The sequence below is a fragment of the Toxotes jaculatrix genome, chromosome 4 (genome assembly GCF_017976425.1).
Source record: "Toxotes jaculatrix isolate fToxJac2 chromosome 4, fToxJac2.pri, whole genome shotgun sequence".
NCBI classification, from domain to species: Eukaryota; Metazoa; Chordata; class Actinopteri; family Toxotidae; genus Toxotes; species Toxotes jaculatrix.
In genome coordinates, this window is record NC_054397.1 from 23,620,354 (window position 1) to 23,635,062 (window position 14,709).

The window sequence follows — 14,709 nt, forward strand, 5'->3', positions numbered from 1 at the left end:
ATGCAGAGGAGAAAAAAGAAAGAAAACAGTGAACTTGAACTCTCAAAAATTATATCTTCAACCTGATGTAATAATTTGCAATTCTTACACTGCACTCCCACATTCCCATAACATCGGGTCAATTTTTTTTTTCCTCACTTTGGTTTATCTTCATCAGGCCACGCTGCAATGCAGCAAACTCCAATTGTGATCCAAAATACTGATTATCAATATAGCATGACGTGGTAAAATAACATTTTAGCTGAAAGCAAGTATGCATTCCAAATTCATAACTTTATCCTGTTGGACTGTTAATTTATTTTCTACAACAGTAAACTGGGTATTTGGAGCTTAGTACCTGCAATATCTGCCACTAAAAGCAACTGAAGCAAGGAAAGCTTAAAACCAGGCTGTAGAGTTTGGACACAGTCAAACACACCCATGGATACACACACACAGAAATATTATATTTCAGCATTCCTCCCAGCTCAACATCGTTGCAGGTACCTAAATACAATATTGGCCCCTGGGTCATATCTGTAAATACAAGCACATCAAAGGAATTCATCCTGCTAAACACATCAGTACTCCACTGGATTCTCTGACTCCCTCTCCTCCTCTCTCTCTCTCTCTCTTACACACACACACCCATTCACATCCTCCCATTTTGAGTGCTGGCGTATTTTTGATGTTGAGTTGCTTTCGTGTGTTTGGGTCAAGGTAAAGTGTCACTAACTTTATCTCTCTTGAAATAGCGAGAAATACCCAAAGGCCTGGCAGAGTCTTCTAAAGTGTTGCTCCTCGCTGCAGTGCTGATTTATGCTACTTACTTAGTGAAGACAGGAGGTGGTAAGTAAATCAATCATACAATCAGTCAGCCATTTAGTGTGTCAGTCGGTCTGTCAGTCAATCATTCCCTCTGTCATGTGTTACACCTCTCTTTCCCTTTCTCTCCATATTTCTGTCTGTCTCCCCACTCACACACGCATAGACACACACACACACACACTACTTCAAAACACACACACACAGGGTGTAACAAGCAGCGGGGATTTTTGATGGCAGCTATTTTTAGCAGGTTGTATCTCGGTGGGTTTGGTAATTTTCTCTCCTCAGTAACAGTTACCATGCAGAGACTGTTGTTATGAGGAGCAGTCCGAGGCGGCCAATCATCTGCCTCCCTGCATGATGGATGGGCAGACAAGGCACTTGGCATGTTGGCGTGAGAGAGGGAGAAAGTGGCCGAGAGATTGAGGCAGTTGACAAAAACAAAGACTGCTGTGTTTGTTTGCCCATTAGAGCACCTGTGCACATTATCTACACAGATGCACAATATGTATATGTGAATAGTAGAGTGTATTTATATACTGAATGGATATGCTTTACTGTCTGTACAAACACATAATAGGCATGTAAGGGAACAACTGTGAGTAATTCATAAATTATATCAGCAGACATCTTAAATTTCACAGTATTGAAAGAGACTAATGAAATGATTTCAAAACCGTGTTTGCAATTTCACACTTCTGTCATCATGTTCGGTCTTATATCGATTAGTAATAAAGATGACAAAATTTGTACAGCAGTTTTTTTCGTTCTTTTTTTGCTATGCAGAAATAGTATTAGTTCAAATATGCTGCAAAATGCAAGGAACAAAACAAAACAGTCAGCTATTATCCGTGCAATACCTGTACTGCTGACTGCATTCATGTTTAAAGCTGACTTGGCAAAATTCAAAAACTATATTGGACTGCCAGCAAACAAATGACAAATATTAATAAAAGAGCAAAAACAAAACAAAGGAAAAAACTGCTTATCAGTTACATGCAGCTTTTTAAAAACACATTTTTTCTTGCTCTAAAAGAACACAATATTAGTACCTACGTTTCTGCAAGTATAATTTTAGAGGCACCAAACTACTCAAACTGGCGTAACTGCATCTTCTGAAAGAGTAACTGATAAATTCTCCCTTTCACTAAACAAAAGCTGAATTGCTGACACAAAACACAAGTAGGCTCAATTTCACACATTCAGGGGTTTTGCTGTAGACGCCTTACTTGGTCTGGTATGACCAGTAGTTTAAAGTGGCTAATGTCAGCTAAATTACAGTAAATTACAGGCACAGTCACTTTAGTACATTATCTGTTCCTGTGATCCTGGTCTCATTTTGTGCATACCAGTTTCCAGTTCTGATCAGTGGTATAGTGTTTGTGGCAAATATTAACCCTTATTTTGTTATGCTCCACTTCCTCTGCTACATCCATGCAAGGGTAAGCCATCTGTTGAAATGTCTCATAAGGCTGTTTTTATTCTATAATAATTTCTCTATAATAATTCTTTTTAAGTTTCATGTGTCACTTTGCTGACACTTTCCTCTCACCTTTCAGCCAAACACATACACTCTGCCATTCTTATAAAAGCAAGCTCAACAACTGCTGTCAAAGTTAGCCAGTTCAGAATTGCCAATTAGTGACTTTGTCACTAGATGCTGGCTTTTCAGACTCCTTTAGAAACTCCATTTAAAAAAAAAGCACTTAACTGCTTTTTGGAGAAACCTTAGCTACTTTCCATAGAGAAGACCAGTACTGCCTTAATGAGGCTCATGCTACCTACCTAGTCAACCATCTATCCATGCCCTACTTGGACAGTTACTCATGAATTAACCAGCTAACATCAGCTGCTAATGTTAACGCTGTTTCATCTCACTAATAAACCAAGCACACATCCCTAAGCTGTAACGTGCAGCCGTGCTGAACTAGATAAATAAAACATGTTTGTTTCTGTGTCTGTGTACTCACAGCAGCAACCTCTACAGTTCCACTGACATTGTTGCTTAGCTAACAGGAGCTAACTGGCTAAATTTGGCAGTGGTTGTTGAGCTTGTTTGCCAAAGAGGGGTATGGGATATATTATTATCAAAATAAGCATAATGTGAAGTAACATTTCATTATAATGAGATGAGTTTTAATAATTTCTTAAATCATTTAATAACTTATTGTTTCATGAAGCCTATGTATTTTACACAGTTATAAATTGCATATGAATATTTCATAATGTCTGTTTGGGTTTCCATACTAAATGTCCCATAATTGGCCACAGTAACTATGCATTGTACTGTGCAGCTGTGCTGTTCGGTTAAGGTTACATGATCTGGCTTTAAGACCTGTGTTAATGACTAAATGCAGATAATTTCATCTCACCTAGGGCAAAGTTAGAAGCAGCTTTGTGTTAGGGTTAATGTACTACAATTTGTATATCATTTCTTGAGAAAAATGATTATCTGTGGCTGTGTTATGGATCAGAACAGCAGCAATGTCCTTGCTGCATTTCTTCTCCCCTGGATGCTTAAATGGATTTGTAGAGTTGGGTAATGTCTGTTTTGATAGACAGATGGAGTTGTTGATGGAGGGGAGAAAGCAATAGAAGAAAACAGAAAATCAGAGAGGTGCAAGGAAAAGCAGTGATTTGGGCGAGAAAAAATAAATATTTGAAGGCTGTTCAGTAATAGAAGCGAGCAAACTCTCTGCCCTTGTAACAATAGGAGAGGTGGGTAAAAGGCAAGATCAGAGGTCAGGGCATGAAGAAGAAAATGAATGATGAGTCCAAACAAGCCAGAAAGGAGGATAAAGCATTATGTGCTTATGTGTCTTCTTCCTCGCACTCCCCACCCCCTTCACACATATACACATCTAAACAGTGCTTAAACGTAAGTGAGTGAGACAGCATTGTAGGTTTTGTGCAGGAAATGTCAAGGTGGCTCTGTTGGCAGTTTCATCATTAACAGTGTTCATTTATTCATTCTGTCATTTTCTTTAACCATATTTAGTGTCATGTGACAAGCTGTAGCCCGTTCCAGCTTATGCTGACAGGCTGGCAAGGCAACCTTGTGATGTTGCTCTGGCTCTGCCAGTTCTGGCTTGGTTGTTGTTTGTCTCTGCCTTCCTAATAGGTTCCTGGTGTGTTACTCATCAGGCGGAGGTTGGAGCACCTGAGGCCAGTGCTCCACATCTACGGGCTACTGGCCTCAGATATTAGAACTGGAGGCTGTCTCTCTTTACGTACCTTGAGAGAATGTTTGTGTTGCTTTAAGAGGAACTTTACAGTGTCTTTAAATTCATACCTTTCACCCCTCCATGGCATAGTGTGATAAACATGACAGAAATTAGCACTAATGCTGCATTCACATCATATTGTTTAGTTATGTCAACAAACTGTAAGCAGAATTGTTGCAAATGCACCACCACTGGAGGTTACATCAAAATTAAGTCAAATACCAACAATAATACAATCCAGCCAGCTGATTTCATTGGAGCTTTACACTGTTGGTATCTGGTTTCATTTGGTAATGGCCTGCTACAAATACGTAACACAACAAAAATAAGCATTTTATCAGGTGTGACTAAAAGACAAGTCCTCCAGCCTCCTTTGGCCCTACCCTGGGATAGAACCCATACTAGATACCCAAATTGGATACCAGACCTTCATCGTCATGGTAACAATAATGTAACCTGTGGGGGTGTACCAGCAGCAGGTGTACCAGAACTTCATTGTCATAGTTACAAGGCTGTTAAGATTATGGAGCAGTCACGGTCCTTCTCATGCAGACTTTGTAGACTTCCTATACTACAAAACCACCGACTTTGTCCTTTGCTCCCATCATAAGTACTACTGACACAGGAGATCACCTTACAATAAAACATCACTATGGGTTGTAATTGTAACTGCTGGCACAGATGACCTAGAGTGTATTTTTTTTACAGAAGGACAGTCTCCCACAAGCTTAACTTTAGGACTAAATCACTGGTGATAGTTAATTATCCCAATCACAATTGGGATAATTTGTGAACACTAATGATGGGTGTTGTTCTTCCCATTCTGCCAAAATAGCATAAACACAAAGTAAAGCTTAGGCTGACGGGGCAGTATTCAGTCATAAATGAAAGTGCTGAACACACTGATGATGCCGCTACTGGAGAAGAAAATTCAAGGGATCAGTATAAAGCTATTAGAAGCTTCAGCAATTGTTATCTTCCATAGTTGCAGCCTCTTTAGTACTAAATATCCCTCTTTGTATGATCCCAGACAGTGTTTCCATTGTAACTTTGGAAGGTACTCTCTTGATTTTTCTAACTGAAGCGACTGAAGCCTGATATTAATTTTAGATATTGCATTTTTGCTCAGAACAAGCAATGTTGTTGTTCTCTGTACATGGGAAGTACATCAGGAAAGAATCTCTTAATGAGCAATATGAATAGGAGAAATTATTACAGAAAAACAACTACTATTTCACTGGAACCTGAGACAGACTTAAAAATTGTTAACCCATCCTTTAATCAATCAATCAATCAATCAATCAGTCAGACTTTAGTTGCAGTGAGGAGGCCTCACTGTAGGTTTTTGTTCTGACTTTAGGTTTAATTAGGCCACTACCAGAAGACCTGAGGATTCTAGAAGGTTCATAGTGTAAAAACAAATCTGATAAGTAGGCAGGACCAAGACCATTAAGAGCTTTATAAACCAATAAAAGGATCTTAAAATCAATTCTGAAACAGACAGGAAGCCAATGCAGAGACTTTAAAATCAGTGTAAAGTGTGTTCTCTTTCAGTACATGTGCAGCTGAGTTTTGAAGCAGTTGTAGTTTAGATATCTGTCTCCAAGTTCTCCATCTTCTTTCTGCCATTCTACAGTTTGTCTTTAATTGTTTAATTTTCCTCATTTCTCCATGGAGGTGTTGGGTTGGCAGTAATCTTCCTCGGTTTTAGTGGACCCATGGTATCAAGCATTGACCTTAGTTTACTCTTAAAATTATCTTCAGTAAAATCACAGGAGGAAGGTAAAATGTCTTGAGGACTGTCACTAAAAAGATCAATAAAATTTGCAGCCACTTCATTAGTTAGCAGATAGCATTTACAGCTCTGGAACATCCTGTTGAACATTTGCAGTAAAAAAACACAGGTGATCAGAGAAGCCTGTATCCACAACTAAAGAAATATTAGTACATAGGCCATAGGTTATGACAAGAGCTAAAATGTGGCAGTCCATTATGAGTAGGCTGAGTAACATGCTAGACAAGAAATCATGCAGTGAAGCAAATTTAAAAATGCCAATGCAAAAGAGTCTGATTGATTGACCTCAATAATAATTCTGTTGTAGTTGGCCTGGATATTGGAGAGAAGCTCTGAAAAATCTGAAATAAAAGAAGCACATCATTCGGTGGTCTGTAAACTGTCACACACAGTATAGGAGACATGCAAAAAATCGGTGGCATGTTGGAGTTAGGTTGTTGGCAGAAGGGGTTTCACTTGTTTTCCCAATATGGATTAGCTCTGTGGTGACACAGACCTAACAGTTTTCGGTTGTTAGCAGGTAGAGTAATGCCACCAATCTGCAGTCCCCATTGGCTAGCTACTTGAAATTAACTGATATTGGTCCAAAACTTTACTTTTATAAAGGCTCATGTGAGTGAGTCCCAACCCTGATGCACAGACAGTCACGTTGCGCAAATGTATATGCCACTTTATTGGGTTGTACAGTTATCAGGGAAAATATATCACCATGCTGTAGCCATCACATCCATCACTGCCTTTCTCCGGCTCACCTTTTTACCAAATAAATGAAAAGGAAAAGGAATGTGACTCCTGATGGAGAATAGCAGTGAAGATGTGTTAAATTTGCTATTGATATGCTCCAGGGCAGTTTGGTCTGTGATAGTAGATTTCTAGTTGTACCATTGTGAATAAAGCCTGTCCAATCCATAATGAGTGATGTTAGAAAAATGCTTAGTGTAAGACAAAGTCAGAATTATTATGTCTTTACAACACTGTAAGTCAGTGAATCAATGCATACACATGCTTTGGCATTTTTATACTTTCAAGCACACATGGTTCAAAGATAACAGCACCTCAATGACTAATTGACGTACCACACTCTGCTTAATACAATATTTTACAATAGTTGTTGTACTATTCCTGAGTTGTCAGTCAGTCAACCAGTCTCAGGTCAATTACTACATGCATTGAAGCAACATACTGTAGCAGGAAGGTTGCAGCTGAAGAGAGGTAAAGCCATGCAGACATAATTGGGATGGCTAGAAAATGTGACGGGGATATTTCTGGTTAAATCCCAGATGAGCCATGGTAATATAAGGCTCATTTGGGAGTAATAGCCGAGATTACCATTAATGAATCTACAAAGTTAAAGTCTCTATACTTGTCCTGACCTGTAATTTGGAATGACAGCGTAGTATTGATTCTCTGGTTTGCAATTTTGAGAGAAAATTGTTTATGTCAACACATACCAATTGAACTATACTACATCACATTTGTTTCTGATATGAAACCCTGTTATCGCCAGGGTTTCATATCAGAGTTTTGATTTTGTAGGAACACAAGGGAATTATGAGAGGGCTTCAACACGACTAACATTACTTAATCAAGAAAACACAACCTTTGCACCTCCAGTAATACAATTGTACATTGAAAGCGTAATTACAACAATGATTATACTTTATTGGTGCAGTACTTTATTATTTAATATGCCCATGTTATAACTTCACACAAAATATGAAATTTTATGAAATTTAATCAAAGCACTGGCATTTATTTCTCCCATTTACTCCCTTGTTTATCTATTTTGTTCCTTCATTCAGAGCACAGTAGGAGGTCACCACACTGCACTGGATTCTGGGAAAGCTGACACAGCTTCAATAATTCATTAGAATACTACGTCAAAAGTGTATGTAAGTTAATCAGCAACTATGTTCAGTATTACAGAAACCACAAAGTTACAGCTGTGGATCTTACTGAAATATGTCCACCACTTAACAGAGAGACTCCTCTCCAGTGTTGTATGTATAGCTTGCTGACATTAGCAAGCCCTTTTGAAGTGAGAATCTCAAGGAACAAAGCTTCTTGTAGACAGTCACTGGTGAACAGAAGGAAAACCTTTGATAAGTGCACTGAGTTGGTCTTTGAGTGCAACTCTCTGTGAGCTGGAACTCTTTGAGTTTTAACTTCTAGTGCACAAAAACTCCACTTTCACTTCTCCACAGTACATAAAAAATTCAGACGTCTTAATGTGAGGGAATACAAGACGAGGCAAATGTAATTCTGTGGGAGCATGTATTCACAGTCAGTTCGCTTTTTGTTGAGACAAACTTCTCCAAGAACGCCATGGAGTCTCTGGTGTTAGTCTGAGCAGCTGAAACTGCAATCAGTGCACCGCAGGCCCTGTATAGGCATGTAATCCTCTGCCACCTTCAGGAGGGGCGTGATGGGTGTCACAACACACAGATGCTCTCTGCTGGGTCGGCTGGGACACCAGGTCCGCTCTGCATCAACAGGATGTAGTTAACACCATATTGTCACACCAACTTAACGGTTGAGGAAGTGATGTCACAGCTCTGGTGCAGGTAATAAATAAAACTGATCAGAGTGATCACAAACTTTAAACAGCAAATGAGAACGACACAGCAGTTTGTAATCTGGCAGTGAGATGAAGAAACAGGCTAGAATACTAATGTCTTCATTTCTTACCACAGTGCATTAGTTCACTGGTCAGTTGAGCACATCTGCTCATATAAGGTGTTAACAAAGGTGATGTCTGACCTGTGAATCTGCTGGAGCTGGCTCACACACAAACTGGAAACAGATGCTTGGATTCATCAGTCGTACAGCCTTCAATGGAAATGAATGGGAAACAGAGCGAATATTATATTGTATTGTGAATATTGCATGTGACCATACATTTGGAAATTAGGTCACGCTTCACCTCAGAATGCTGAGGTCGGAGCACAGGACAGTTGTGTCTTATCTAAACTGTGTGCTGTGTAATATCTGCCAGTCTTTACTGGAAGACTGTGGAGATTATCCTTTCAGCCCAGTGTCGCCTGTACTGCCAGAGGGCCTGAAATATTCCTGGGTTTCTTAACACTGCAACTGACTTAGAGCCCATGACTTCACCAGGTTGTAGTGACACAGATCTGGCATCACTTCAACCACCAAAGGTATTTGTGTGAAAGAGGTTCTTTCGGTGGATGAATGCTGCCTCTCTCCTGGGAATTAACATATTTGCTAACCTGGTGTGTCCCAGGGGCCTGCTGCGCGCGTTTCCATCTCAGGGAGCGGTGATGCAACTGCCTCACAGGATCAGGACGCAGTGGTCGTCAGGCATTTTTATACCTCCTGATTTACAGTGTTCCCAGTGGCATTGAGATGTAGCTCAAATGATTTTGACCACTCAGCAGGTCTGAGAGGGGCAGAAGGGGAATCTGTGCAAACAGTATGCATTCTATATGCTGTTTTAACATCAGATACAATCAAGCTGAATTTCTGCCAGATGGGTTGTCAGTTGAGGTGCAAGTGAAGGGGGGTCATTATGCCCGATTAACTGTGGGATTGATCAACCTGAATAACCTCTCCTCCTCCTTTTAGTCAGCTGTTTGAACTATTCAACAGCCTTATTTCCCACCAGGCCACAGTCACAAAATCTGTTATAAACTGTAGTGGCCTTGTTTTAATATTATTGTAGTAGTAATTTACATGTTGTGGCTAAAACTGTGGTCTTGGCTGAGGCTGCTGTGATATGGTTAAAAGTGAACTTGCTGCAGAGCAGACAGTCAGCGTCTTCCATTTATCAATGGATCCAAGTTTTTCCTTCTTTCTTTAAACTTTTCATTCACAGTAGAACTACACAAGCAATTTCTGCCTCTTTCTTTTATTTTGTTAACATTGTTTAGGACATGGTTGTCTTGTTTGAATAAAATTTAATGAAAGTTTCAAAAGGACAAAACCACCCAGAGGTTCCATGCTTTTCAAGTCCATGAGAGGACCAGGAATTAACCCAAAACTCATTACTAAGTAACTACATGTTACTGTTGCTTGCATTTTATGTTGCATGCAGTTGTTGTTGAAATATCCATTTTGTACTGTTGTATCAAGAAGAGCATTCATATTTTTTGATAGAAATTCTTCTGCAGTAGTGACAAATAAATGCTTTTAATTAAAGTATGTGGCAAATTATAGACTTCTAACAAATATTCTATCCTTTTTAATCCTGAGTACAAATGTCAGTGCATAACTGGCTGAAAATCTGTAATATGATCATTAAGTGAAATAAGCAAGTGTGAAATAAATATCTTTAAACAACACTGTACAGACAGCAGGCACAGTCACACGAACATACAGTATATATGCACACGCTATGCATCACCATCACTGTAGCTATTTTTATTACTTGTTATCACTGAAGACACACACACAGACACACAGACACACACACACACACACATACACACACACACCTCTCCGATGAGCCTGTCCGTCTCACCTGCTGTTGCACTTTCTCTCTCTCAGGAGTTCAGGTATAACAACACATTTCCAAAACTGACATTTAATCCAAGCAAACAAATCACCGTGGAGATCCCCCATCCATCCATGAGCCAAAATGTATTTATGGTCACATACACACACTGACACACACACACAGTGCGTGCACACAGTCATAGTAATGTTACAGAACATCTCTCTCAGAACCCATCCAGACTGTCAGGGGAATATGCTTATTTGTGATTTTATTGGAGAAAACGGTGTCCTCCATTTCCATTATTGGCACCATCTCACAGCCCCCTGGGGTTACAGGGATAGATACCTTCATGTTTGTCTGTGTGTGTGTTTGTGTGTGTGGGTATGTGTGTTTGTGTTGTAGTTAGGTAGATATAGGTAATTCTTCTCTCTCTGTTGAATTTATGGAGATTGATTTGCCTGACAAATTGACATGGCTGAATATTAGTGTAGGTATTCAGATATTCTTCATGTAACCGAGCATTATGCTAGCAATTCTGTGTTTGTGTGTGTGTGTGTGTCTGCTGATTTGTGTGTAATGAGGGGGTGGACTTTGGATGAAGGGAGAGAGACTGAGAGAGAGCGAGATAGAGAGAGAGAGAGAGTCAACACTCCAAAAAATGGAAGTTTTCTGACAAGCTAAGCCGACTTAAAATGCTTACCAGGGGCCATATTGAATAAAGATGATGGGTTTAGCTAGGTGGGGGGTGGGGGGGCTGAACTGGAGGCTGTGTGGGGAAAGGGTTACGCTAGGGACAAGGAGAGAAGTGGGGTGTATACAAATCTCTGTGCTGCAGGCATTCTTGAAGGCAGTTAAGAAATATAAGAGAATTTATTTACTTGGGAGGTAGAAACACAAGTAGGCCTCATAATATGCTCATTTAAAAAGTTTGTCTAGACTGAAGGAGATAGCACGGTCTGTAAGAGGATCATCTGAGGTGTATTATTAACTTTAATTCCGAATTTAAATCAGCTTTTAATTCATCTATTTATTCTTTTGTCCTTCTTCGTAATCAGCACAAAAACACAGTAGCGAGAGAGGTAGGGAGAAGTGAGAGACAGAGACGGGAAGTTGAGGCCTCAGTAGGCTGCACTGACACTAATAATTTCTGACCTGCACCGGACAAACAGCCAGATTTTCGATCCTGTGTTCCTCTCCTCTATCTCCTCTCCTTCCATTGTCTCAAGGGTATTGCTTCGTGCCATTATTTGGGTGGAATTAGCTTTTACCACCGTCTTGCCTCTATTTGCCTCTTCTCACCTCTTCTGTTATCTGTTCCTTACCTCCTGGTTTTTGTCTGTTCTCCTTCTCCCTGTCCTTGTTTTCTCCCTTCATTTTCTTTTTTCTCCACTCTTCTCCTCCCCTCTCCTGCTCTCTCCTCTTCTTTCCTTCCTTTCCTCTTGTTTTTCTCCTCTACTCTTATTTCTTGCATTTTGCTTCCTTTTCCATTTCTCTCTCTCCTTTCCTTTCTTCTTGTTTCTTTTCTCCCTTCTCCTCATCTTCTTTTTTCTTTCCTTTAGATTTATCTTGTCTCCTTCCCTCTCCTTTGCATTTTCTCTCCTTTTTTCTTTCCACTCTTCTTCATTATCATCTCATCTCATTTCCTTTCCTCTCCTTTTCCCTTATTTTCCTTTTCACTCCTCTTTTTCTCTCCTCTTCCTTTTTCCTTTCTCCTTTTCTTTCTTGGTCTCTCCTCTCCCCCTCTTTTCTAATCTCTTGTTGCCTTGTGTTTGCCTTGTGTCTTTCTTTTACTCATCTTTCCATTCTGCTCTTCTTTCTTCTCCTCTCCACTCCTGTCTTGTATTCTCTTCTCCTCTTATGCCTTAGTCCTTTCTCAACACCTTCCTCCCTTGTCTACCACTCCTCTTTCTCCCTCCATTTAGCCCTCCAGACTTTGTATGCTAAGTCTGGAGGGCTAAGGAGACTTAGCACACCGTAGCTCTGTCCATCTCCATCATTCTCTCTCTCTCCAGACACGACTCCACCTCATCACACCACCCCCCCATCCCTCTCCTCTTCCTTCCCTATGTGTCCAGAGGGTGTCAGCCGCTAGCGGTTACTCCCATCCGTCCTGCTGACCACCAGGCCATGCCGCGACACAGACACTGATCTGATGTGACAGCTCTCTCATTATTTAAAGTCAGACCCACTCTATGTGTTTGCCTGTGTGTAAGTGTGAGAGTGTGTGGGTATTTGGGGTTGACTGAGCGATGGGGTGTGAGTGTGTATGTGTCTCTGCCCTTCTTTTCCAAGGGCCAGTGAGGAGAGAAGAGAAGAGGGCTAATGAAGTGAGCGTTTGATTGGGAACCAGAGAACCATATCAGAGCTAAAGGGTAAGAAACAGAGAGAGAGACACTGATGGTCTTGTTTGGGCAGGAGAGCCTTTTCTTCATTGAGGCAAATTGGAGAGTCAAGAAAGGGAAAACAAGCAAAAAATATCTTAAATTATTTGCAGTCTGCTTTTCTAACACACACACACACGCACACACACTGCTTCATTCTCTCTCTCCTTCTGGTTAAGTATGAAACCGACTACTTTGCTTATCCAATGACTTTGTTGCCAGGTGAGGAATACAATGCGCATCTCAATTGCAAGTTGCCAAATGGCTAAATGATGCACAGGAGGCTAAGCTATTGACTACCACCTCAACACCGTAACCTAGCAACACCAGTTGTTCATATAAACACTGTTGTTTAGCAACTGTTGCAAATTTGGAAGAGTGCCGAAATTGAGATTTAAGCACACCTTGTTTCAGATCTTGTGAATAGCCAACCACGACGGCAGCACAAGTGTCCACTTTTCAAAGTACAAGCTAAGTGGGCACTTAATCAAGTGCCGAGAGGCTGAGTTGGTTTGAGATTGGACCTAACACACACACATACACACACTCTTTGTCTCTCTCTGTCTGTCCATCTATTTTCTTCTTTACCCTTCACTCATATATTCTCACTCTCAACTCAAACAAAGAGCATTTGACTTTTGACTTCTATTTGGCCACCGACCACCAAGTCCAATATAACCTTATAAATATCTGCCACATGCACAAACACGCATGCACGCGTGCACACACACACGCACACTTATATGGAGGTAGAAGCACTGGCTTGCTTTACCTTAATACTGTAGCCTTCAGATGCTCAGGGCAAAAAGCTAAATTGAAGTGACCCTGAGTCAGCTTAAGCAAACCTAAGAGAAGTAGAGTGGAGAGGAAGAAATGAAAGACAGAATCAAGTAGCTGAGGTCAACGTGTAGCTGTCAGATACAGAATGTCAACAAGGTTGGCTATGTGTGGTTTGAAGCTTGTCCTGGATCTCTCATGACTTGCAGGTTCTAGAAATGTTGGTAGCATATATGCATGTGGTAGATGAGCTCTAGCATGTGGAGTCCAGGCTCTCATACATGCTTTTTCACACACATACTGACACATTCTTAGGCCTACCTGTCCCTGCGGCTATAAGAGACACTATATGCACCTGTGGCCTGTGGATGTAATGAGGTTGGAGAGAGCACAGACTTCTCTCAGGGCTCTAATTCCTGTGTCTGTCTTTGTTGGTGATTGTGTGTCTTGGCTTCAGTCCTGTGTTTGAGCGTGCATGTGTGTGTGTATGTGTGTACTCCTCTCAGGGTTGTAATACACGGTGGACTATTTCAGACCATGCCCCTGTATCTGTCTCCATTCATATTGGCTGCTGGCTACCTGAGGGCTGCTCGGGCCCTTTGACAGATATTAAAGGAAGGAAATCTGCCAGCAGCAACGCTATATGAGGAAACACAATTGGAGCCATGACTTTATTGTCTTAAAGGTGCAGTTCAACCAAAAGAAAAGTCCAGAAGCAGGACAGAAACATAAATACAGTTTTTTCTCAGTTGCTTACACATATGGTTGCACACACATGGAAAACACTATACTAACACTTCTTTGAAAATCTTATCAAAGCCTTTTCTTTTTCCAGTGTTACACTGCAAATTGTATGTACAGTAGCCTGTACAAAACTCACGTTTTCATACATACATAAAACACACAAATAGTGCTTTTTATTCTGAAATCTTATACACATCTCAGCAAACGCGGTTGAATTTGTAAAGTGTTCTACATGCAGAAGAAAAAAAAAAAGGAAAACAGAAAATAAGCCTTCTGTATACTGTACAGAAAAAGAAAATGAGGCTGCATCCTGCCTTTCGTTTCAGACTGGCCACAGGACCTCATCGACATCACAGGCAATATTCTCCCTGGCCAAGCAGCAGGGAAACTGTTGCCTGGCAAGAAGAATCAAGCCAGCAGCTATATCACCACATGCTTCCTCTATGGTTTGTAGGAGGGGTGTATGCTCATGGGGTCGGCGTTCATATACGTTCTAAAGCCAAGCTGGAAAAAAACTCCTCAATG